Source organism: Lissotriton helveticus, chromosome 6, assembly GCF_964261635.1.
Source record: "Lissotriton helveticus chromosome 6, aLisHel1.1, whole genome shotgun sequence".
NCBI classification, from domain to species: Eukaryota; Metazoa; Chordata; class Amphibia; order Caudata; family Salamandridae; genus Lissotriton; species Lissotriton helveticus.
Genome location: NC_136067.1, coordinates 221825036 through 221851504, shown reverse-complemented (window position 1 = coordinate 221851504; position 26469 = coordinate 221825036). Strand labels below are relative to the sequence as shown.

General features: G+C 43.5%; 1 long non-coding RNA gene across 1 annotated transcript in view; it reads right to left on the bottom strand.

Moving 5' to 3' along the window:
* Positions 1-3094: 3094 nt before the first annotated feature.
* The window catches only part of LOC144761304 (uncharacterized), a 315977-nt gene continuing 292602 nt past the window's right edge, over positions 3095-26469 (bottom strand). The window contains exons 4-5 of the long non-coding RNA XR_013595665.1: positions 6239-6330; positions 3095-6148 (exon numbers count right to left, since the gene is read on the bottom strand). This is a non-coding gene — a long non-coding RNA (uncharacterized LOC144761304). The remainder of the gene's footprint in view (positions 6149-6238; positions 6331-26469) is intronic.

Sequence of the window (26469 nt, the reverse complement as noted above, 5' to 3'; positions counted from 1 at the left end):
ACCCCGTCCGTGTACATTGTGTGTGCTTGTCAGTTTTTGACTCGAATGGTGTGTTCTGGGTGTGCATTAAGTGCACTTGTACATGTTGGCTGTGCCCCAATCTGTGCGTGCGCTCCTTATGCGCGGGCGTCTCAATATACTTTATTTGTGAGTGCGCATTTTGCATTTGAACGTAAGCACGTGTTTGTGACTGACGCTCGCAATCTTCTAGCCCTGGAAGTGCCCCTGCGTGACTGGTGTCAGCACAAGCCCTTCCCGAATCCGTCTGTTTCTGTGTTTATATCTCCTGCGTGTGTGGTGTGACTAGGCCCTGGTGGCTGCGTGTACTTCAGGCTACCTGCGCCCTGGCACATCTGAGGTATGCAAGTACAATTTCTTGATTGAATTTAGGGCAACCCTTCTTGACCGTCACACCAATGGCGAATCCATCCTCACCCTCCACTCCTCACCCTCCACTCCTCACCCTCCACTCCTCACCCTCCACTCCTCACCCTCCACTCCTCTCCTCACCCTCACTCATCCTCACCCTCCACTCCTCACCCTCCACTCCTCACCCTCCACTCCTCACCCTCCACTCCTCACCCTCCACTCCTCTCCTCACCCTCACTCATCCTCACCCTCCACTCCTCACCCTCCACTCCTCACCCTCCACTCCTCACCCTCCACTCCTCTCCTCACCCTCACTCATCCTCACCCTCCACTCCTCACCCTCCACTCCTCACCCTCCACTCCTCACCCTCCACTCCTCACCCTCCACTCCTCTCCTCACCCTCACTCATCCTCACCCTCCACTCCTCACCCTTCACTCCTCACCCTCCACTCCTCTCCTCACCCTCACTCATCCTCACCCTCACTCATCCTCACCCTCACTCATCCTCACCCTCACCCTCACTCATCCTCACCCTCACTCATCCTCACCCTCAACTCCTCATCCTCACCCTCACCCTCACTCATCCTCACCCTCAACTCCTCACCCTCACCCTCACTCATCCTCACCCTCACTCATCCTCACCCTCAACTCATCCTCACCCTCAACTCCTCACCCTCAACTCCTCATCCTCACCCTCACTCATCCTCACCCTCACTCATCCTCACCCACCCTCACTCACCCTCACTCACCCTCACACAGTGCAATAGGTCTCGGAGCATTTGAGTTAGAGCTTTTAGAATTGTTTATGGCTTTTTTTATTTGTAATTCTTTAGCATTGGCTACAGGAAACAAAAATGCTAAAGATTTACAAAAAAAAACCATAAACAATTCTAAAAGCACTAACTCTAATGCTGCGAGACCTATTGCATTTCCAATGCTTGTTTATTAATAAAATTCAATTAATTCAAGAAAGTCTGGCCGCGTAGATGACTCCGCAGAGTCCTCCCCTTGTGTCCACTTTCTGTACCCCTCCCAACTTGCTATTCTCTCAGTTTGCCCTGGTGGAGAAGTCAGATATTCTCACTATCCTTAAATGGCTTAAGTCAGGCTCTCCCTCGGATCTATGCCCGGCCAGAGTCCTGGAGGGGGTGGCCGATGCTGTGTGTACAGAAGTCACGATCATTGTCGAGGTTCCAAGACAATGGAAGCAAGCTAAGCTTCTTCCGCTTCTAAAAAAAACGACAGCGGACCCTTTAGCACCAGCTAACTATCGCCCCATATCCTTACTACCAGCATTAGCCAAAGTTTGTGAGAAGGTGGCTTTTCGTCAACTGGATGCCTTTGTGGAATCCTCTGGGGCTCTGCATCCGCCACAGTCAGGCTTTAGATCATCCTACAGCACAGAGACTGCGCTGGTGAAGATGACGGAGGCAATTAGGGAATGCCTGGATGGGGGCGGCAGAGCGGCTCTGATTCTATTGGACCTCTCTGCCGCCTTCGACACAGTACCTCACCAGCTTCTTCTCTTCCGCCTTTCTGCCATCGGCCTCTCTGGTGCAGTGTGGGCCTGGCTGGAATCCTTTTTGAACACCCGTTCCCAGCAGGTCTGAATGCCTCCCTTCTCATCCTCGGCCAGGGAGGTCTTGACTGGAGTTCCTCAGGACTCGACTTCGAGCCCTCTGCTTTTTAACATCTATTTGACTCCATTGATCTCACTGGCTGAAGAGCTGGGTGCCAAAATCATGGCTTACGCTGACGACATCCAGCTTCTGTTTACCTGGAACGGCCCTGACCTGTGCACGGAGATGGCACAAAGATGCCTAGCGGCCGTGTTCACATGGCTTGCACAGGCCAAACTTAAGTGCAACGAGGGGAAATCAGAAATTTTGCTCTACGGCCAATTTCCTCTTTTCTATACAGAAGCTTTGTGGCCTCCTGATTTCCCCCGCCCACTCTCTGAGGGCGGTCGGGCTAAGAACCCGGCAATCTGGTTCGGGGAGGATCTCAGGTTCTCGGAACACATCAAGAGGCTAACGGGTGTTTGTTTTGGTACTCTTAAATCTCTTAGCAGATTCTTCCCTTTGCTCCCTCAGCCAGCCAAGGAAATGGTGGCTCGGGCGCTTATTATCTCCCGCCTGGACTATGTCAATGCGCTTTTTCTTGGCATTCCTGGATATTTGGTGAACAAACTGCAATTAATCTAGAACGCGGTGGCCAGACTCTTATTTAACATCTCTAAGAGATCAAGTATTAGATCACACCTGCGTGACCTTCACTGACTGCCCGTGGTTCTGCGGGTACAGTTCAAGGCTCTTATTTTAGCTAATAGAGCTCTGCACGCACAGGTCCCTCCTACATTAGGAAAAGGGTGGCCTTTTATACACCTCGGCTATCCCTACCATCTGCCTCCCATCGGCAGATGCCACCCCCCACTTTCGTCGCTCTAGGATGGGTGGCCAGTCACTTTCAGTCAAAGTTGCCACTTTATGGAATGCCCTTCCGGTATTGCTGCGTCACACCCAGGATTTCCGCTGTTTTAAGAAACGTCTTAAAACTCATCTTTTAAAACAGGTTTCTTAATTTTTTTTTTCTAGCCGCACGTCTGAGACCATACCGCGCCAGGATACTCAAGAGTAATTGTGCGCGCTATAAATCCAATACAACATAACATAACATAACAATTCAGTAATGTAGAGCGGGAGCCTAGGGCTTATGTGCCCGTCTTGGCAGGGATCTGCCCACTGCTTGAGAGCTCAGAATCTTTGACTCTCCATGATGACTTCATTCTGGTTGGAGGTGCAATCAAGCTGCATATTTTAACCCTTTCGGTGGTGGGTGAGTGGGGAAAGGCAGTCTTTTTCCTGCCGTGGTGTGATGCGCAGCGCTAAAGGTAGATCTGGTCACTCACGCTCTGAAGCAAAGTGGGCAGGTTTTCAGGCCTGCCGTCTGTTGGACCCTTTCACCACACATAATTTGTACATAAGTCACAATTTAAATTTTCAAACTGATCACAAACAGCAATTAAAATTGCGTTTATTAAATTATTTTATATGAAAGTGTGCAACCTGGGAAAACCCAGAGTAACACTTCATGCTGAACAAAAAGGCTTCTATGAATTCTTGCTGCTGAACACCATGCAGAAGGTGATCTGACAGAAAGGTATGACACAGGAGAGGTTTGCAAGGGCCTGGTGAGTCAGGTCTGGAAATGCCATAGACTCTGGGGGATTCCAGCGGCCATGATGCAATTCAGTGGTGAATACTCGAGTGAGTCATGTGTGGTTATACGTGGGCACCCAGACATCAGTTCTAAATTATGGATTACTGGAGCAGGCCCACTGGGATCCCGATAATGCTTTAAACAGTTCTCTTAGACCAGCAAGAGCCTGGCATTTCTCAACTTCCCTTAGATGCAGCAAAGCACAATTGATACATTCACATAACATAAAGGGCTGGTAAAGCCAATTAACGATGCTCAAATTGTTATTATGCTACTTTTCTAGCAGTTTACATGAGGCAAATCCAGGAGGGAGGATGGAATATTTGCATTCCAAAGCCGGAATGTGTTGGGTTCACTGGTTCATTCACAAGCACAGCTCAAATGGTTTTATGTCTGCGGCTTTCATATCAACCGAGTAAAACTAGACCACATTTACGCAATCTCTGTTTTGTAGCCCGCAGAGGTTTGGGTTTGAAGGCAGCTTCTTAGAAGTTACAAAATGAAACTAAGTCGCAGAATGGTATAGGTTGAAAGCTATAATTGAGTGAAGGTGCCACAGATATTACTGGGCTGGCTGCTGTGTTTTTATGACGTTGTTCTTTACTCCGTTGGGGCTGACTCATACCTTATATTGTGTGGTGAAACAATTTACTGGAAAGAATGGCACAGATTCATAAAAAATATGACCTAAGAGCGCACAGCCACCTTACATTCTTAAAATCTTGTTGCAATAAGAAGAACATATAAATTCTTTAAAAACGTGAGTGCCGTATTACTACTACAACCCCCACGTGACTGCACACAACACAGGACTGGCACTCACCAATAACCTTCAGCTGTGGGTTTCAAATGAGAAACGACCCAGCAGCCCTCCCAGTGCATTCTGGTCAACGTGGTCGTCTATGCAAAGTTGCATGTCTTCTAAAGAAGTAACGCTTAATAACTTTGCGTTTCTTCTAATATTTCAGTTTCTTAGCTTGATAACTTTTAGTTTCTTTCAGTGTTTCTTTTTCTTTGCAACAGTCACGTGTTTCGCTCTTCATGAGCTCTTCGGTGATGCACAGTAGTATGTGCTGAGTGCCGAACTTGTTTGCAGCATAACATCTAATGATCAGTGCCTAAGTGAAGAAACTAACACAATACCCACCCCACCTGGAAGCCCTTGAATTGAAGGAATCCATAGCAAAAAATAGTGAAGGTGAAGGGATTGACACTCATTTATCAAGGACCAGCTCAATTTAGATCCCTATGTCCATGCAGTGAGCACGTTAGCCACTGGGCACACCAGCATAAGCAGCATTAGCAATAGGCTGGGCTTGGCTTTTTAGTTATAAGTCAGATCTTTTGGCTTTGGCAATGCTATGCGTGAACCATAACAGTTCGAGGAAGTATTCAATGGTGTAGCGATGTCATAAATATAAATACTATAAAATAAATTCCACAGAGGTTTAACTGAATAAATGGGGAAAGAGAGGAACTTCATAGGAAAACTGACATGCCCTCCCTTTTTAACAGACTGACCTGGGTAGCGGGCTAGCTGCAATCATAAAAAACAAGCACTGCAAAGTTTACAGTCATGCTAGGTGGTTAATGCATTAGATGACAAGTGGTCCATTTTTCCTGCATTTGCACCAGAAACATTCAGGTGTTTTCTTTCTTTCTATCCCTTCTATTCCCATAGTAGTTTAATTCTTAACACTGTATAGGGTAGAATTGAAATAGACGGTGACCTGTCCTGACAAATGCCCCTGACCAGTTTACTAAAGACTTGCACTTCAAACATCTTTTAGGATTATTGTTTTCAGGGATGCGAGCAAAAGGCCTCTAATAAAGAGTTTGGTTGGTGACCACCCTCTATCCATTTTTAGCTGTCTGGTTCTTTAATGAGAGGAACTCATAAGACTCACAAGTTCTCTCTAGCAACACACTCACCTGAGTGTACCCACTCTCTAAGTTCCCACTACATACCTAACAGTACTGCAAATACATTAGGCCTCTAAACTTGGTGTGCGTATCATAGTGTAAGAGTTCTTAACAGGATATTTTTATGTCCAGGTAATAGGTTTGAGGCTCTACAAAACTAAATTATGAGGAATGTTGAATTTAAATTTGTATTGAAGAAATTTACATTAAAATTAAAACTGAACAAGGTCTTTCCATCTATTTTAGATAGTTGGTGGAATCATTGGGAGCACTATTAATACGTTTGAGCCCAAGGACATTTGAATTGTACCTTAAACAGTCAACAAAAAGTGTGTGTATCTTTAGCACAGTTGCTCTCTATAGGGATGCTGTTATGCTCAGGTCATGGGTTTGAGACTTTCTATAAATGGATTTACAAGGAACTTCAACTTAGCATTCTGTAACTGTATTTGAAAGAGCTGTTTAGAACTAATTGTAAGGATGTGGTGATATGATCCTCAGAAATAGTGTGATGCTCAATAGAGTACCACCAGGCAGCAACGATTCCGTGATTGGTTCCACAAAAGAAACAGGACACCAGATAGAGGCCAGGTGAGGGGTAGGAGTCACGGGGATTGGATCAGTTGGAAAGGAGATCTGTAATAAGAAATGAAACAACAATTACTGAGGTCTCTAGTTTTTTTCCATACTCCAAAATCACTCACTCAAAATCTTCTGCCTCTATACCTTTCTCACATGTACATTAAGATGATATCAGCAAGCTTAAGAATTTGTCTTCACTTTCTAGGGAATTCAGCTTGAAGTTTTTTGTGTGAAATCTGGAAAGAACAAAACAGCAAGCGATCACGCCAACTATCTGTCTCAAAATGTACTCATACTTTTCTTTTTAGTAAACCAATCGATCCTTCGTAACCAATTCACGGTTACGTCTCACTCACTCTTGGATCACAATAGCTTTGAATGCTTTTAGAGATATCCACTCAGTTTTTATTTCATCCCCTTACTCTACAAAGTACCTTTTCTGTTTGAAGTTCAACAGGGCCTTTTTTCTCATAGTTTACATCATACATTAAAGAGCGTTCATTTTTCTTAAATTCTTTAGGGAAAATGCATTCTGAACTGGATGGTTCAAATCCAAAGTTGTCACCTTCAATAATTTTTTCAATGTCTCAAAATGTTAATGTTCTCTCGAGTATCCTGCTCTTTTCTTTTCTTTCCATAAAAAAGGCAAGTGCGCATCTGCAGTCCTACCTTTTTGTGGTTGTACTCTGACGTTGTTTAATCTCTGGAATTACGGGTTCTCCTCTGTGAACTTCAACCAGAGGCTACCACAAGGATCGCGTCCTTCTGGAGGGGCATCACCTTCCCGAGGGGCATACAGAGACCAGGAGAGGTGTATGCAGGAAAGGACTTGCCTCGCACTGGGACAGGACTCAGTACTAAGGGCCAAATCATGAGTCTGGTGGTCTGAGGACCATCAGACCTGTGGGGGTGGGGCAGTGGCAGTCCAGCCACTGCTGCACCTCCGGACCGACCACCCAATCACGACTTGGGCAGTCAGACTGTAATTGGACCGCCGGCTCTACCAGGGAACTCTTGTTCCTTAGGGGTGGCCCAGCAGTCTGGGGCTATGTAACATGTAAGTTGTGCCTCTGCAGCAATGCCATGCATATTACAAGTTTCAGGACAGCCAGACGTTTCATGGAGGTCTTTCATCCTTGAAAAGGCTACCGGTGCCGAAGCAAAGGGGGCCCTACAGGGCCCCCTGTGCCCACTCAGCCTGGGGATGCATGCAGGAGGGCACACCTTGTGCCCCACTGTGTGCCTGGACCCAGGTTCCTGCACAGCATGAACTTTCAAGTCCATGCTGTGCAGGAACCCCATGTGGTGTTGCCATTGCAGTGCCTCTTTCAAAGGCACTGCAGCATTTTTAAGACGTACTGCAGTGAAACCGCCACACCCTCCAATCGCCAGACTACAAAAGTGGTTGTAATCTGGCAGTCAGCAGAGGCCTTCAGGGGAGTGGTGGTGCAGCAACCACACCGCCACTCTGCCAAAAGTCGTAATTAGGCCCTAAGTGTAGCGGGTTTATAGAGGTATTTTTCTCTCTCTCATCATGTTATTACCTGTTTAGTTATGTCATTTTGCTTCATATGGATGTTTGCGTTGCAATGCATGAAGGATTATTTTGTATCAAAAAGAGCACTCAGTCACACGTTTTATCACAATCAATTCTTATTCTCTTACATATATTGAGAGCATTCCTTTTTTTATAGCTACCAACACCAATACAACCCATACCTTCATTACCAATATGCAATATTAATGCCAACAATAACATCGATGCCACCACTCCCAGCACCAATACTACTACTACCAATGCCACCATAAATAGCATCATTCCCACAGCAACACCTATGGAACGCCCCTTCAACGAAAAGTTCTGTGTATGAAGGGGTCGTATTTACAAAGAGAGGAAAAACCATGCAGGGTGGCTTTTCCTCTCCTTGTAAATATGAAGGAGTGCCTGGCTCCATCACTACCTTACAAAAAGTGACGTACTGGTGGCGCAGGGTGCTGGATGGGTGATTGAATAATTGCATGAGACTGACAGGAGGAATCCTACGCTGCATGGGTACTACTTCAGTATTTAATGGAGTGAATCAATATATGTATGATTTGTAGGGATTATGCACAGAATATTTTATGTGTACTTGTGTTGGTGCCTAGGTCATTTTATAAGAATACCACTAATAACTGGAATGATGACAGTGCTGCAAACGGAGTAAACACTTAATGTATAAGTGCTTACGTATTGGTGGAGTGATAGGATAAGTAGATAGTGGTAGATAAGTGATTAAAGAAGTGCATGGTACAGACTGGACGATTCCTACACTGCATGAGTACTAACTGGGTATTTAGAAGAGTGTATCAATAGTATGTAGCTAGTTAGAGGTCTGCTTGGATAGTGCACAGAATATTATAGCTTTACTTGTGTTAGTAGCTAGGCCATTCTATAAGTTCATGACTAGTAACTAGAATAATTACAGTAATACAAACAGAGTGTATAGTGAATTTATAAGTGCTTAGGTATTGGTGGAGTAATAGGATAAGTAAATAGTGCTGGATGGGTGGTTAGAGAAATGCATGGGACAGACAGGAGGATTCCTACACTGCATTGGTGCTAACTGGGTATTTAGAAGACCGTATCAATAGTATGTAGCTGGTTAGAGGTCTGCATTCATAGTGCACAGAATATTGTAGCTGTACTAGTATTGGTGTGTCTATGGTTTCGAGAATGGTAGTCTGTATTTTAGGGTGTGAGGTGGTGCATCAGATGATCACGTGGATGATGTCATCAGTGATGTCATTTGAGATGCCATCAGTGCTGTCATCAGTGATGTCACTGACCATGTCATGCGTGATGTAATATGTGACGTCATCAGCAGTGCATTGCGGGGGCGTGAGTTATAGTTAGCCAACTAACTATAACGGCCAAATTTCTCTTGTTTTGTACGAGTGAAATGTCCAACTAACTATGACGTCCATGAAACCTGTGGTTTTTTCAGTGAATTTCTGAGGTTTTTTAACTGCTAATTTCTAACTATAATGTCCCTGAAACTTGTGTTTTTTCAGTGAATTTTATATATATGTATTTAATCTCCTCTCACTCTTACAAGGAAGGAATCAGCACTCAGGTTGTAGTTTGGAAGTATTTAATCTGCAAAGGACGTGATCGATGCGTTTCGGCTCGTCCGAAACTTGATAACGATACAAGACGTAATTGTAGCATCCTTATTTAAATGTACAAATGCCTAAAGTTGACAACATTAACAAAGGACTACATATTACACTAATCCAAAAAGCTGGCGGCCATATTGGCCTGGTCACAATGTGAAAATTCAGGAATTGATACAATACAGAAAAGAAAACAAGTGTTAATATGCACACAATGTCATTTCAGCATATCTTGCCCTGTGAGCGCCATACCTGTATGTTCGTCAATGTGACTTATTTATAATAAACATACTTAGGATTGCAAACATCAACATAAACAATGGTCTACACATTACTTTAAAGTGAAAGGCTATCGGCCATATTAATCTGGGCACGTTGGGTATTATAATAGTTCTTCCACAAAAGAAAAGAAAAAAAAGGGGTGTTAATATACACATACTATCCCTAAATAAAGTTCTAGCGATTATAGTTCCATTCCATTCACAGCTCATGTGAGATGTCATGAGTGATGTCATGAGTGATGTAACTGACCATGTCATGAATGATGTAAGAAGGGAGATCGCCATTGTCCATCGTGTTATCATCCTATCGCCCTCTTAGATTCTCTTGGTAAGGTAGCCGGACACATAATTCTGGAATGCCGTCAGAATTGGGCGAACGATTTTAATATAGTATCTGACCTCCAGTACGGGAGTAAAGCAGGACTAGGCACAGTAGAGCAAGCCCTTAATTTGTCTCTCCTGGTGGGCAAATATGTTAGCACAAAGGGTGCCCATTTACATATGGCTTATGTTGATTTATCAGCAGCTTTTGACTGCGTAAGCCATTCCAAATTATGGTCAATCCTTCTAGAAATGGGAGTGGAATTATCTCTTGTCACTTTTTTACGAGAACTTTATTCCGGAGCTACGGCAAGAGTGAGGTACGGTTTGATGGGGGAACTCACGGCACCATTGGGCGTAGAGAGGGGGGTAAGGCAGGGCGGTGTGCTGGCTCCCTTCCTTTTCACCCTTTACACCAACGGTTTGGAACTAGCTATGCTAGAAGGGAGCTAGGACCTGCCCTATATTGGAACACGCCCTTACCGGCCCTTCGCTACGCCGATGACGCTGTGATCGCAGCTAGGACTCCTTTGGAACTCCAACTGAGAGGTATCGAAGTTTTATGGCCGGGTTGGACCTCAGAATTAATATTAAAAAAACATTTGTTATGCACTCGGGACCTAGACCCAAAAAAGTGAGGGATATTTTTATTGGAAATACAAAACTGGAGAAAACACACACATACCCCTATTTAGGGATTTTAATCGATGATAAGTCCTCCTGGAAACAGGCCATCGAGGCTAGAAAATTGCTTTTTTTGAGGGCTACTACTGCAATTGTAGCATTTGCACAGAGGCTAGGAAAAAGGCCACCAACCAAAATGATTAAAATTTACCAAGCGAAATGTATTAGCTTAGCTATTTATGGTGCTGGGGTTTGGGGATACAGAAAGGTGGACGTTCTCCAAAAAGTTGAGAATAGTTTTCTACGATTTCTTCTTGCAGTCCCACAGAGTGCTTCGACTTATTCATGCCACTTGGAATTGTGATTGCTGTATCTTTCTGACATTGTCAAAACCCAACCAATTCTCTTGAGGCATCGCGTCTGGTCGTCTACAAAAACTGAATTATGTCGAAGCCTTTTGCGCGACTGCCTCTCGCTTGAAAATGGGTACATGATCGGTTGGCTTGCTTATGTTAAAACGTTTTTATATGATTTGGGCCTGAAAAAATACTATCACTCCCCTTTAACGATTTCAGAGTTATCGAGAAAGGAGTTGAAAAAGTTATGTTTGTCACATTTAGACCAAGTAAGATTAACCATTGAGGTTGGCAAATGTTCGGTTCAGCATTTGCTAAGTATTCAGATTACCTTTGACATGCAACCTTATTTAACATACAAATTGAGTGGTTATGAAAGATTTTTATTGACTCGTTTTAGGTTCAATATCTTCTATCGCATGGTCACTTTTCCCCAAATAAATGATTGGTCTACGAACCAATTGCCTTGCCCCTGTGACGATGTATCTTCTCAATCCCCAATTCATACAGCCTTATTTTGTAAATTTTATAAAGAACCCAGGAAATATTGGTTATTACCAATTTTAAAAACGTTGGGTCTTCGTAGATGTCGCCCCAGTTTTCTTGTCTTGCAATTCTTGGAGGCAGATTGTTATGCTAAAATATTGCCTGTTATCTCAAGTTTTGTATTAAGCACAGATCAAACCTCGACTAAAATTCGGTACTGTTCAAAATTGCACTAACAAACTTGTGGGTCTTTTTTATCCTTGTATTTTATCTCCTTGTTCGCTCGTCATTTCCTTTGTAACATTTTGTGATTTTAAATGTGATGAATTTATATGTAATGTATTGTTTTATGTACTTTTATGGTTTTCCACCAACTTATGAAAACTGAATAAAGGACTTTGACTTGACTTGAATGATGTAATGTCTGAGGTCATTAGCAGTACATTGCAGGTGCGTAAGTTATAGTTACCTGAGGTAACTATAACTGCTGAATTTCACTGGTTGTGTATGAGTGAAATCTGAGTCTAACTATATCGTCCCTGTAATATTTGTTTTTTTCAGCAAATTTCTAGTTTTTTTTTAAGTTAAGTTGGAAGCAGGGTCTGGCATTGTGCTGCCCCCACCCAAGCTTGCTGTTCCTGCCTTCCCTCTTCCTAGCCATCCATTGTCCAAGTCCATGTCCCTGCTCCCTTATTACAGCCCTGTGTGGTCGTAGTTCTGCCACTGGCCTTCCCGCCTTCTCTGAACAGTCAGCTTGCTGCCCCATCCACCTCCTCCCTATCCTCTGCTGTCCGAATTCATGGACTAGCCTCCTCCCTCCTGCCATGCATGGTCTGATGTGCTGCCAATGCTCTCCATTTAGCATGATGTACCAGTCCACTCCTCCTGCCCTCCATTGCCCAATTTTATGCCCCATCATTGACCTCCCGCTTAGCCTCTGTGCTTAGCTTGCTGCCCCTATTCTCCTTCCCCCTGCCCTCCGATGTCTGTGTACATGCCCCTGCTCCATCCTTTTTGCCCACCATGTTCTGTGGACCTGCCACTCCTATCTATTCTGAGTGTTCTGTTGAGCTGCCACTCCCCTCCCACCTGCCTAGCATTGTCAGATGACTGTAACCTGTCCCTGCCACCTCCACCCTGCCTGTCCACATTCCATGCCCCTATCCCCTTCCTCCTGTCCTCCATGGTCCATTTTACTGCCACACCCTTCTGCCCTCCCTGTTTTGCAACTGCTCCTCCTGACTGCCCCGCGTGGTCTGTTGTGAGGCCCCTTCCCCTGAACTCTCTTGTTGTGCCCAGGTCCTGACCCTCCCTTCTATCCTCCATGGTCATTTGTGCATTCCCCTGCATCTCCCTTCTTGCCAATCATAGCCATTGTGCTGCCACTAACCCTCCCGCTTGCCATGCATGGTCTTCTGTGCTGCCACAGCCCCTCCCACCTTCCCTGTGTGGTCTGCTAGCTGCCCCTGACCCCCCTCCCACCTTCCCTCCATGGTCTGTGTGTATGCCATTATAGTCTCACTGTTGCTCTCCATGCTGTGTCTTGCTTCTAGTGCACATCCTGCCTGACCTCCATGGTCATCTTGCTGCTCCTGCCCTGCCCCCTTGCCCCCAGCCCTCTGTTTCCATGTGCAGACCTCTATTCCCTCCCTACTGGCTTGTCTGTTCCATTGTAATGCCCCTGGTACGTCCCTCCTGCCCTTTATGGTCTGTTATGCTGTAGCGTTTTCTCCAGTCTGTCCATTCTGGTCAGCTTGCTACCATTGCCTCTTTCCCCTCTGTTCTCTGTTGTCCATGTGCATGGTCCTGTCCCCTCCTTATTGCTTTCTATGGATTGTTGTGTCGCACTCCCATACTGCATGGCCTGTGTGGTGTATTGTGCTGCTGCTAACCCTGATGCCTGCCCTGTAGGGTCAGTTTGGTGCACCTCTCCATGTCCCTCCTGTCCTCTGTTATCCGAGTCTATGTCTCCTCCTGCCTTCCATGATCCAATGTACCATACTTGCTAACATTTTGAACTTGGTAAGAGGGAGATTTTGAAAAAAACTGGGGTATTGATTTTCCCCTTTGACTTACATTGAAAAAGAGGAGATTGTAGACAGGAGACAGATCAAATAAAGCCCCTTTGGGCTTAAAAACATTGGACGTTTCCTGGCTGAATCAGGTCTGTTGGCATGTATGGTTGTACTACCACTGCCTCTTCCTTCTGCCCATAATGGTCTATTATATTGCCACATCCTCTCGTGCCAGTCCTGTATTGTTGGTTTGTTGCTCCTGCCCCCCTTTCCACTGCTTTCCATAGTCTGTTGTGCTGCCACTGCCCTTCCTGCCTGCCCAGTGAGGTCAAATGGTTGCCTCTGGACCCACCTACCTGCCTTCAATTTTCAGAGTATGTGCCCCTGGCCTCTCACTCTCAACAGTATCCTAATGAACAACTAGATTGCTAACATTCTATATTTATTACAAAAGTGTGGAACGCCTGACGTCATCTTGATGTAATCAAAACTGTAATACCTAGAGCATTTCCTTTAGAAATTACATATATGAGAGGGTCTTATTTGCATCACAATTATGGTTAGTGCTCTAAAAAACTAAAATGAGGACATATTTTCTGAGTTTTCAAATAGCGACAAAGCACTTTTAAATTATTTGTTATCTTTATGTTTATTTATCCAGTTGACCACTTGATTAAATGTTGCACTTAGGGGAGAGGACATGATGTTACTTCCAGAGCTGCAGACTTTCCAACTGGGGAACCAGGTTGGAGTTTCTGCTTTAGCTCGACATTCTGTGATTCTGGTCAAATCACTTAAAATCCCCATGCCTGAAACAAAAATGAATTTCTTCTTGTGTGATGTAACCAATGCTCATGTAAAGCACTCTAATACCTGACAAGTCTGCACTATATAACACTGCAAAAACACAAAAAATAAAAAGTGTCTTGCACACTTCTGTCATTGGACTACATGTGGGCTACATCTGGGTGATATTTGTGCTACATTTGGGCTCTTCTGTCTCTGGTGGCCATCTTGGGAGATTTATTTGTTATTAAGTTTCCTAATTTCCATTTACTGCAGTCAACTCAGTAGGAAATGCTTTCAGTTTTTTACTTTGATTCCATCAAGAAGCTATTCCCATTTGCCATAAATTCTGAATGTTAGCACTCTAGTTGCTCATTAGATCACTGTAGTAAAGCTACTACTCACCACGGAAGTCTGCTGCTGGTATTAAAAGTGCATATTTAAGTCTGCATGTCAGAATTTCTTTAATGAAATAGAAGAGGATTTGAGAAGTCAAAATGTGCCCTAATTTTTCTTTCTTCAGCACTAACCATAATTTCTATGGCAAAATGAACCCCCTCATTGTGTCCCTTTTTAAATTAAATGTTTTAAGTGTTACCAGTTTATTCCAATCAAGATGGCTTCAGGTGTGCCATACTTTTGTCATAAGTAAGACAGTAAGCACTCTAGTTGTTCTTAAGAACACTCTGGGACATTCTGTCATTGAGCTATACGTGGGCTACATCTGGATGATATTTGTACTACATTTGGGCTCTTTTGTCTCTGGTGGCCATCGTGGAAGACTTATTTGTTATGAAGTTTCCTAATTTCCTCATTTACTGCAGTCTCCTCAGTAGGAAATGCTTTCAGTTTTTTACTTTGGTTCCATCAAGAAGGCATTCAGATGTGTCACACATTTGCCATAAATTCTGAATGTTAGCACTCTAGTTGATCATTAGATCACTGTAGTAAAGCGACTGCTCACCTGGGAAGTCTACTGCTGGTATTGAAAGTGCATTTTTCAGTCTGCATGTCAGAATGTTTTAATGAAATAGAAGAGGATTTGAGAAGTCACTCAAAATGTGCCCTAATTTTTCTTCTGCATCACTAATCATACTTTCTATGGCAAAATGAACCCTCTCATTTTGTTTCTTTTTAAATGAAATGTTTTAAGAGTTACCACTTTATTCCAATCAAGATGGCTTCAGGTGTGCAATACGTTTGTCATAAGTAGGACTGTTAGCGATCTAGTTGTTCTTTAAAAAAAAAAAAAACTTTTAATTGTAAAAAAAACATGCTCCAGAAAATCACACAGTGGTCAGCAGCAGTAAGATAAGAATACATAAAAGACACCACAACTTACGTTTACATGTCAACAATACGGCCTGCATAGAAAGATCAAACCCTCTGTATGCCTCCCACCGCTGACAATAATACCTCTGGGTTCTACGCCGGTGAGACTTTTACTGAATGGATATCCTGGCGAGCAGATTTACAACACCCCACCCATACCCATCCTCCCCCTCCGCACAGCTGATCTAGTTGTTCTTTAGAACACTCTGGGAAGCTGCAGTAGAACACAAAGGAATCAACTGACAGTCTCTGCCCTTGTTGGATGTACATGTTTTACTGAGAATGTCAGACTTCATTCTCACATGACTGAGAAAGATAATGTGAATTTACAGAAAATATGCTCTCAGTTTAGCTTATAGAGCACCTTCAAAACCTCTGTGGGAAAAGCATGAGAAAATAATTTTCTCTCAAACATGATTCATGATATCCCAGCAGAACGGATTTACACCATTTAACAAAAAGTGCTCTTTCTGAACCAAGGGCTACCTTTTGCCAAATTTGGTGTAATTCCATTCAGCAGTTCGGCCTGTAGCTGTGTCTAAAGTTTCCTATAGAAAATTGCATGGAGAAAACACGTTTTGGGACCCCCTTTTCTTCTCGGCCCCCGCTTGCCGAATCACTCCAAAACTTTCAAGATAGGAGAGGACCTAAGCGGGCCATTTGTTTTGAAAATTTCGCAAAGATTCGTCAATCAGCGCCAAAGTTATTGGGAATAGAATGTTGCGATTTTCCTAGGTCCTAACTATAACTACCTACTGGCGACCGCATACAGGGAGACTAATGGAACTCCTCCTTTGTCTTTTCCAAAACGGGCACGGACTAAAAGTAGGTGCAAAAGGAATATTTTTATTTCATAGTCGCCATAACGTTTTGGCTCATCCGAGCCTTGATCACATGAAAAAAATTAAAAGGTTAGAAGGATGTTATAGTTAGGAAATGGAATAAAAAAACTTGGAAATTCACTGGAAAAAACAAAGGTTACAGAGACGTTAAGGTTAGACTTGGGTGTCACTCGTACCAAACCAGAGAAATTCACCCTTTGCAGTTAGTGAACTAATTATAACATGCGCCCCGCCATTCACTGCTTATGACCTCACATATTACATCACTCATTACATGGTCAGTGACATCAATCATGACATCTCAAATTAGATCACTGATGACATCATCCTCAAAATCTCTGACACACCCTCTCACACCCCCCTGAGTGGTGGACAAAGGGGTTAGGCCTCTGTCCAGCTCTCAGGAATCCCACTGTTTAGGACGTGCAGTAGGCACCAGGAGGGCTTCTTGGCCCCCAAGGTGCCTCAGGAATAAAGGGAACTTCATCTCCCAACCAGTAGTGCACCTTGAGCTACGTTTGTTAAGTGGTGGAGAAAAGGGGCGGGCGTCTGAAGACCTCTTAGAAATCCTGTTTATTCGAGATAACAGGAGGGGTAGTTGGCCCCCAAGGACGTCCTTGTGGTCCAACAACTCCTCCTGTTACCTCCAGTAAGCCCCATAAATTGGGATTGCTGAGAGTTTGTTGGAGGCCATGCACCCTTCCTCAAGGCCCTGCAAATGCACCTCCTGGTGCACTAATAGTTGGGGGATGAAGTCCACTTTACTCTTGAGGGTCCTTGGGGGCCAACTAGCCCTCTTGTTACCCCCAGCAAGACCCACACAGCTGGATTGCTGAGATGTAGCCAGGTACTAATAAGAAAGGGACCCCCTGCGTCTAGTAACAAGTTCCTAGGTCAGGGCACAATATTAATCAAAATAACAATACCTTGGCAACTTCAGGGTCCTGCTAAGATATCAGGTACAAAAGCACAATGATAGTGGGAACACAATTGTGGTGTATAGTGGAGCAGTGTACAGGACGAATAAGCTAATAAAACAATTTTCATATAATACAAATTTATTTAACAAATTTCACAGAAAGTATTATATTTGATTTATCAGAGGGATCAGCAGGGCCTGTTTAAAAATACTAGGTACTTTACCCTGGGCAAGTGATTCATTTAATAAAGAAAGAACGCTCTGAGGGATAGCGAGTCCTATCTCTTCAAAAATGTGAGGGGGGCATATATCATCAGGAGATCCCGATTTCACCCGGACCATGAGTTCCGAAAGAGTTTTAGGCTCAATGGGAGAGATGTTATCCAGCGTGTGAGGATTAAAAAATGTGTCATTTAGTGGGCTTGAGGTAAGAGAACTGGTTATATTCTGTTTAATATAAATAATTTTGTACTGGAAAAAATCATTCAATGAGTCACACAGTTTTTGTGTAGGGATGATAGGAAGAGTTGTCCTATCATCATTGCAAAGATCATTTACAATTTCAAATATCTGCTTAGATTTGTTGGAGGAGTTCATAATTTTTGCAGAAAAATAATCAGTCTTATGTTTTAAAAGCGTTTTTTGGTACTGTTTCCTCGCTAAGCAATAAATCTCTTTGTCCTCTGGTAGGTAGTTTGCTCTCCACTTCCTTTCTTTCTGTCTAATACTGAGTTTTAATTTCTTCAGTTCTGGAGTAAACCATTTGTGAGCTTCCTTCCCTCGCGATGTAGGAAAACTTACTAGAGGGGCATGTAAGTTAGCCGCTTGGCATAGCCATTGTGAAAGTGCCTTGTCACTAGATTCTATGTCCGTATCCTGAGAGGGGAGGGTGGTGGCTAAAGTTTTAAGGAATGCGGGTAAATCCGCCGACCTCCACTTCCGAATTTGTCTGCCCGCTTGTGGCCTAGGTTTAATCGACCCTTCTATAACAAAAGAAAATTGGATAAAAAAATGATCTGACCAGCTACAAGGGTATAAGGTGGGCGAGAGTAAAGGCAGATTGAATGTCCAGATTTGGTCTAAACTATGGCCTTTCTGGTGAGTAGGGGAGTGGATGTGCTGTGTCAGGTTAAGATCCATTAATGAACCTTTGAGTTCTGCTGCTTGGGGGTCCGATATGAGGTTATCAAACCAATAGTTCAGATCCCCTATTAGGAGAACCTTAGAGCAGTTGACAACACAAGAAGCCAATTGCTCTACTAAAAGAGAAGGGAAGGTGGCCATGTACTGCGGAGGACGGTATACTAGAACCAATACTAGCGCTCCACTATCAGTATTTAACTTAATAACAATGTTTTCAGAGTCTGGAAGAGATAACGATGGAAGTTCTCTAAATTGATGAATTTTACGAATGATGGCCGCTACCCCCCCCCCCAGTTTTTCCTGGCGGGCGGATGACCGAAAGAATATAATAGTCAGAAGGGAGTGAGGCAAGTATATCTGGTAGTGAGTCAGAAGTACACCAGGTCTCAGTTAAAAGTAGCATGTCTGGGTGGTCGTTAGTCAGTAAAAGAAATATGTCTACCTGATGTTTGATCAGAGACCTAGTGTTAAGGTAGATGCAGCGAAACTCTGACCTCTGTTTGCTAGGTATGCCCTGACCTGCATGTAATGTACCTGTAGTAGGAGGGTCTATATCCATGGTGGCTTTTGATATACCCAGTTGAGAAGTACGTTTTAATACATGCGAGGGTAACTTCGGGCATAACTTACCAACCGGTCTAAGTGCCGCAAGTTCCAAAGCAGAGTAGGTGAAAGTTGGCCAGAGTATGTGGCCCCGGGTCCCGGACGCGCGCGGACGGGCGCAGACGGGCTTGCCTTAGGCGCGCCATCGTCGCGCCCGCTGCGCTCGTCCGCTGCGCTCCCTGAGGCACATTGCGTTTTATGGGAGGGAGCCTCGGGCAACTGGACCGCTGACTCTGATCCCAGTGCCCTTCAGGCTCCTCCCAATATGGTGCCCGCACTCCACCGGACCGGCACGAGTAGCCGGGGTGAGAGAGCCGCCCTCCACACAATCGGCCGGAAAGCCGCGATGGACCGGGGCGGAGGGGAGCTCTGCACAGCAGGTAGGAACAACTAAATGCAAGCTGGTATCGGCGATGACTTTAAAAGAGCTAAGCGCCTGCCTTAGCTCTGCAGAACGCCGCAAGGAAACGAATTTCGCCAATTATATTTTTTAAATTGCTAGCTAGAACAAACAGAGATAAATAAAATGCTTCAGCAAAGTTAAAAGGAGTTACAATGCCACACAATGTGTATCCCAGAGCGCGCTGCGTCCCAGCAGTACCAGGAGACTGCCACCAACCTGGTAAATATGGGAGAGTTGAAAGATGGAGAATACTTAAAATTGTAAAAGGGAGGGGTTTGAGGGAGTGGGGAGAAGTTAAGGGGGGGCTAGAGGGGGGTCTTAAGAAGGGACATGCACCCACCCACAAAATAATAGGCCCTTCCTATTCTCAAATTGCACTTCTAACATTACTACAGTCAAAAGTATGCAAAACGGTTGTAAATGTACTCCAGCTCTGAGATGGAGTAAGTCCAGCATCACCCATGGCCACTCACAGATACTGTGGCACCCTCTCATAGAAATTAATGGTGGTAGGGAAATAATAGGAAATAATGTTAAAATAAATCAATGTATTTAAATGTTTTAAACTGATATATAAATGTATCTTATATTTAAAAAATATAGTTCAAATGATAAATATATGATTTCATTCAACTTTTTTTATTAAAAAAATATGACTTAAAAATGCTATATTAATTTAAATAATTCAATACATAACCTTTAGTAACTTTTAATACATAGCAAATAAATATACATATTTTACCTTAGGTGGGTATTATTATTTTTTTTAAAGAAAATAATTTAATTCATTATACAAATATTGATTATATTATTATTTTAATACAAAATATAATTAATAGTGCTGTAGCATTTTTTATATTATTCTACATTTCAAATACATATATAAAATGAATTCACATTAACATTTAACTTTTCAGACTTGTGCTACACTTTACCATAAGGAGATCTCCGCTCGGATTGCAGAGGAACTCGACAAGTGTTTAGAACATCTAGTATGGTTGTAAAGTCATTTCCTAGTATCTATGCTAGTATATATGATGTTTATACTGATTTCACCCCCTATCTCAGGGGTTGGGGGCATATAAGTCTACACTTTCAGTAACTTTACACTTGTAAATGGTGAATAGACAAAAGTAGTAAAGTTACTCAAAAGTGTAAGCGTAAGCTTACATGTGCAGATTTACTCATGTGTAAGTTTACCTTTGTGACAAGCACTAGGAATGTTAAAGGTTTAAGGAAACTACTCTCCGCAGAACCCTTTTTCAATTCTGCTAAGTTTCTGTTGAAATATGTTCCTATACATTTAAATGAATGTATGGTCCTTGGCACAAAAATTAAGAAGGATACACATAAAACGGTCCAGTAACTGGAATGTGAACAATTCGGAAAGAGCAAGACTCCAGATGAAACTTTCTTGGTGTGCCATAAATCAGACAAGTACATATTCATGCACTAGGTGTGTTTCTTAAAAATAACAATGCTTGTTAGGCTCATAGTTTGAGCCCCAGTGGTGCAGTTCACACCGCTGTCACAGATCTGTGCCGCCTGCCCCAAGGCCAGGACCACCAGCGAGCTTTATGACTTCTTTACACTATAAATATTTGACAGGTCACAAAGCACCCAATAAAAATGTGCTGATACTTCTTTAAGGATCGCCAAGCTTGCGTTGGGCCTCTTCCCAAAGTCAATATTCAGATCATATCCTTGCATTCGATAAAAAAAAGTGGCTCTGATTTTCATACAGTGCTACTGCATCTAAAAATAAATAACGTTTTAAATATAAACTCATAAAGGTGTATACGCAAAGACCGAGCATATAATTAAAATTATTGCCATTAAAATGACTGCCTTGATCCTTCTTCACGTGTTTTTTACGTGCTCACTTTAACACTCTGGTGAGCCAGGGGAGCGCTGTGTCAAGGGATAGTTTAGGATTTATAAGTCTCTTAACTTTTTAAGCAGATTCTGGAATATTCCACAGTACGTCCCTTTATTTTTGCTGCCGCGTCTTGGGGCATCGGAAGATGACCGTGCTTGTAGTGCAACAAGGTGGTGGCATCTCTACAGCTTGATTTACTGCATCTAATTTAAAACTAGGCCACGCTGCTCACGTCCAAAGAAAACAAGATGTTCGTGTTTCAACAAACGTTCCTTGCTCCTAGTCCTCACATTTAAATTACTTTAAAAAAAAAAAGTTCAACATTTTCCGCGTTATATTTTTGGATCTGGCTGTCCTTGAAAAAAAATGATGTACTTGCCTTGAAAATAGATGTGACTTATCATTAGACATTTTTTTATGGCAATCAATTCGGGTTTTTATAACGAATTTAAAAATCGCCTTTCAGTCACCCTGAACTACCTAGTGTCCAAAATAGCGCCTTATATTCCTGCCTGTAGGCGCTTGTTGAGGTCATCAGTCTGAGTGGGAACCAACACATATATGGTCTGGCTTTGGTGAGTCTGTTTTACACAAATCCCAATCATGCCTGTTCTTTTCTCTGCTGGTTACAGTTCTAATCTTAAGTTTAACTGGTTCTACCTAGAGACCATAGGTATTTACCACTTCCAGTTACTATGTCGCTGCCAGCAGGAGGATGTTCTGCGGCCAGACTTAGGGCCTTATTACGACTTTGGCAGTTCCCCAGTGGCATGCATTGAAATCAAGCGGAACCGCTTGCCCTCTGTGCACTGTTGCAAATCCACAATGGAAACTTCTTCACCAAGTTTTATCAAATTATATCAAAGAAATGCAATACAAATTGTTCCTTTGTTTACATTTGCGTATTTTTACTTAGAAATCATCAAGTATCATCATTGCATAACATACAATTCATGTGCGAAAATACATTAATGCATTAATCAGATTAATCCAAACAACAATATTTCATCATAAGTGTTTGAGTTGTGACAACGAATTAGTCATTTCTCTTGCCCTTGCCCAATGCATTTCGGGCCCTCCGGCCCTTCGTCGGGGGCGGTACCTAAAAGAGCAAAAAACATAAATCTTATCACTGAACTGAGTGTGGTTCATCAAAATGCTAGGTCCATAGCAAGTCACTGTATACATAATGGGTACTGTGGTTGAATTTTTAACAGAAATCAAGGTGGTTCAACTCCCTAGTCTATTGCATCATACTCACTTCAAGGCCAACTGAAACTTTGTGTAAATGGACGTATTCAGCAAATGCCAGTGTGGAGGATTGTCTCAGCCGCTCTATGGGACAAAAACAGTGTGCCTATGTAATAACTCTGACACGACAATTACTTGGAACAAAAAGACGCAACAATGTGCCTCACTACTTACTCGCAAAATGAGCACACCGTGTGGGGATGCGGGTTCTTACAGGAACGGCTAATCTGCTTGTGCGAAAACGAAAAGCACAGAGATTTATACGTGTGTGACTCTGAACAATGCGAAGAGAAATCTATCTGAAAAACAAGAAAGAAGTGGTCTCGTGTTATGAGATCGATGTGTGCCTTTGATCTAAGACATTACCAAAACATGACTCTCAATGAATTGCCTGTCCAGGGGATAACCCGCGTCTATCTACACATGTTACAAAGAGCAACTAAACGCACCTCTGAAATTGCAGCTGCGCAAACTAGTAGTTTGCAGTTTACGGCGTGACTCTCTCGAAACCAGAAACGAAAACTGCAAAAAACCACAATCAAAGCTTAAGCGGAGCTGAACGACTTATATCAAAGCAACGTCTGGATTATCTACGTTCCAACGGCATCTACCTGTGCTCGTGTCTGCCTCACACTCTGGATTCCACGGGTCGGACCTCTCCTCTTCCTTATGATTCCCGGCGCTCTATGAACAGCCATCTTTCAAACGCCGCCTCTAATACTACTCGGCGCAATGGTGACGTGGTTGCGATGCGCATGACACTTTGCCCCGTCTTAGTCCGCCGTCACTTTCGAACATTGTTGCGCATCGCAATCACGTGTGGTTTTTTGCAGTTTTCGTTTCTGGTTTCGAGAGAGTCACGCCGTAAACTGCAAACTACTGGTTTGCGCAGCTGCAATTTCAGAGGTGCGTTTAGTTGCTCTTTGTAACATGTGTAGATAGACGCGGGTTATCCCCTGGACAGGCAATTCATTGAGAGTCATGTTTTGGTAATGTCTTAGATCAAAGGCACACATCGATCTCATAACACGAGACCACTTCTTTCTTGTTTTTCAGATAGATTTCTCTTCGCATTGTTCAGAGTCACACACGTATAAATCTCTGTGCTTTTCGTTTTCGCACAAGCAGATTAGCCGTTCCTGTAAGAACCCGCATCCCCACACGGTGTGCTCATTTTGCGAGTAAGTAGTGAGGCGCATTGTTGCGTCTTTTTGTTCCAAGTAATTGTCGTGTCAGAGTTATTACATAGGCACACTGTTTTTGTCCCATAGAGCGGCTGAGACAATCCTCCACACTGGCATTTGCTGAATACGTCCATTTACACAAAGTTTCAGTTGGCCTTGAAGTGAGTATGATGCAATAGACTAGGGAGTTGAACCACCTTGATTTCTGTTAAAAATTCAACCACAGTACCCATTATGTATACAGTGACTTGCTATGGACCTAGCATTTTGATGAACCACACTCAGTTCAGTGATAAGATTTATGTTTTTTGCTCTTTTAGGTACCGCCCCCGACGAAGGGCCGGAGGGCCCGAAATGCATTGGGCAAGGGCAAGAGAAATGACTAATTCGTTGTCACAACTCAAACACTTATGATGAAATATTGTTGTTTGGATTAATCTGATTAATGCATTAATGTATTTTCGCACATGAATTGTATGTTATGCAATGATGATACTTGATGATTTCTAAGTAAAAATACGCAAATGTAAACAAAGGAACAATTTGTATTGCATTTCTTTGATATAATTTGATAAAACTTGGTGAAGAAGTTTCCATTGTGGATTTGCAACAGTGCACAGAGGGCAAGCGGTTCCGCTTGATTTCAATGCATGTTTAATTCTTTGATGCAGTTTGGACACAGCATCTCCTTCTGTAGCACGCATGAGTGATTATGTTTGTTGAGTTTAAACTTACTTTGAGTATTGCAATTGATAATTAGGAGTGCCTTTCCCACTATTAATTGTTGTTTAGTTCCCCAGTGGCGCCACCACCGCGCCGTCCGCTGGAGGACTGCCAAGGCTGTGGTGCGCCTGCCCGCCTGATTAGGAGTTTAATCCTGGTCAGTCTGGCTGGGTGGCAGTGGTCTCACGGCAGTGGGCTGTTAGGCTCATAGGAGAGCCTAACACGCAGCAAAGCACATTCCCACACGGAGTGGCATACATGCCACACCATGCAGGAACAGTTGTGCAGTTCCAGGGGCGCACAACATGTGCCCCCCTGCATGCACCCCCTCGTCCAGGAGCAGCACAGTTGTTCTATTAGGACCCCCTTTGTTGCCTCTCTGCCACCCTTTTCATGGTAGGCTCACTGCCGTGAAAAGGGCGGAGAGAGGGCAACTTAGAATATACTTGGCGGTGCTGCAGCTGCACCACCAGCAAAGTGCTGCTCCGGACTGATGCGCCACTGCCGCAAGATCCTGGATCCCCAGTGAGCGTGGCAGTCCTTTGGTGGTCTGACCGCCCCAATCGTAATACTGCTGGCGGACCGCCACCACGAGTACAGTAATAAGGCCCTAAATTACTGGCATATGTAAAAAATCTTTGTTTTTGTTGCAGTTTTATATAGCCAAACTTGATCTGAAGGTATTAGAATGCTTCACATGAGCACCAGTTATATCACATGTTCTTTTTTGGTAGGCACAGGAAAACTCAGTGATTTGCCAGGATGGTGAGGTGACACCAAGACTCATACCTGGTTCCCCAGCTCCAAAGTCGGTAGCTCTAGCGTTACGCAACATCCTTTCTATTCATGTACCTTGGCCATTCAAGTTCTGGAATTGTGTTTGTGTGAGGTGTAAAGCCATGCCCAGACAAATTAATCCCTTTCTTGAAACACCCATAAACTAGCAGCTAATTCCTATTTAAGACCTTTGACCTTTTAATCAGGTGCAAAGATCTACATTCAAGTAATGTCAAAGTTCCATAAGTAAGTGAGATACTTCATATCTTTACAAATGTCATTCAAGATTATATAGCATTTTAGATCGGTTGCTGTGAACAGAGGGGATGCTTTTCACCTTATGATTCCAGATGACATATAAGACAATCAGTCTCAACTTGAAAGGTTCAATTCAGAAATATTTGTGTATGAGTAATGATGCCTTACTCCTATCTAGTGTGTGAATTACACCTGTATTTCCAAGCCTGATTCATGAACCCTTTTCTGTGATTAGGTGTGTCGTGTTCTAGGCTTAGGTGTGACTTACTTGTGTATTTCAGGAGTTATACAAGTTTAACATTTGGGCCAAGTGGCAGTGTCAGGAGATTGATCTTATGGACCTTCTGGGCCAGCACTGAGCCCCTAAGAACCCCCTTGATCCTCAACTCAAACTGCAGTTGTAAACAAATGTTTGGTTTGAGGCATGTTAGGATTCTACCATCAGGCCATTGGGTGGCGTTCATGGCGTGGTCCTGCCATTATCCCTACATAGGACTATATACACTGCTACACCTTGCAGTCCCTGTCCCACCTTACATTTCAATTGAGGTTTCTGCACTACCTTCCTGATGCATGATGGTGCCTGTAGTCCTTTTTGTCTAAAAACTCTGCCTAGACCGCTTCCCAGTGTTAAGTCTTCGTTCTATGTTTTTTCTCCTGGATTCCATGCCCATTCTGGCCTTTTTATACCTGCCTTCTGAATTTTTCTCTCTCTTGTCTCCAATCTGTATTCCTTCCCAAGCTTAACTGTTTCCAGTCTGTGCCGCCTGGTTTCCTGGTCTTTTCATTCCCAAGTCCCCGTACAGCTGTGCCTTTATTGGTACTTCCCTGAATCCTTGCATCTGGCGTACTCCTTGCACCTGCACCTGCACCTGTGCTACTCTCCCAAGCTTCCAGCTAATTCAACCCTGTGAGCTCAGTGTGCATTGGCTCACAGCTAACCTTGCTGTTGAGTTTCTTCGTGCTCTGTCGCAATTCAGATGATATAGTTCTAGGCTTGCTCTTTGATTTCTGACTAGTAACAATGGATATCGAC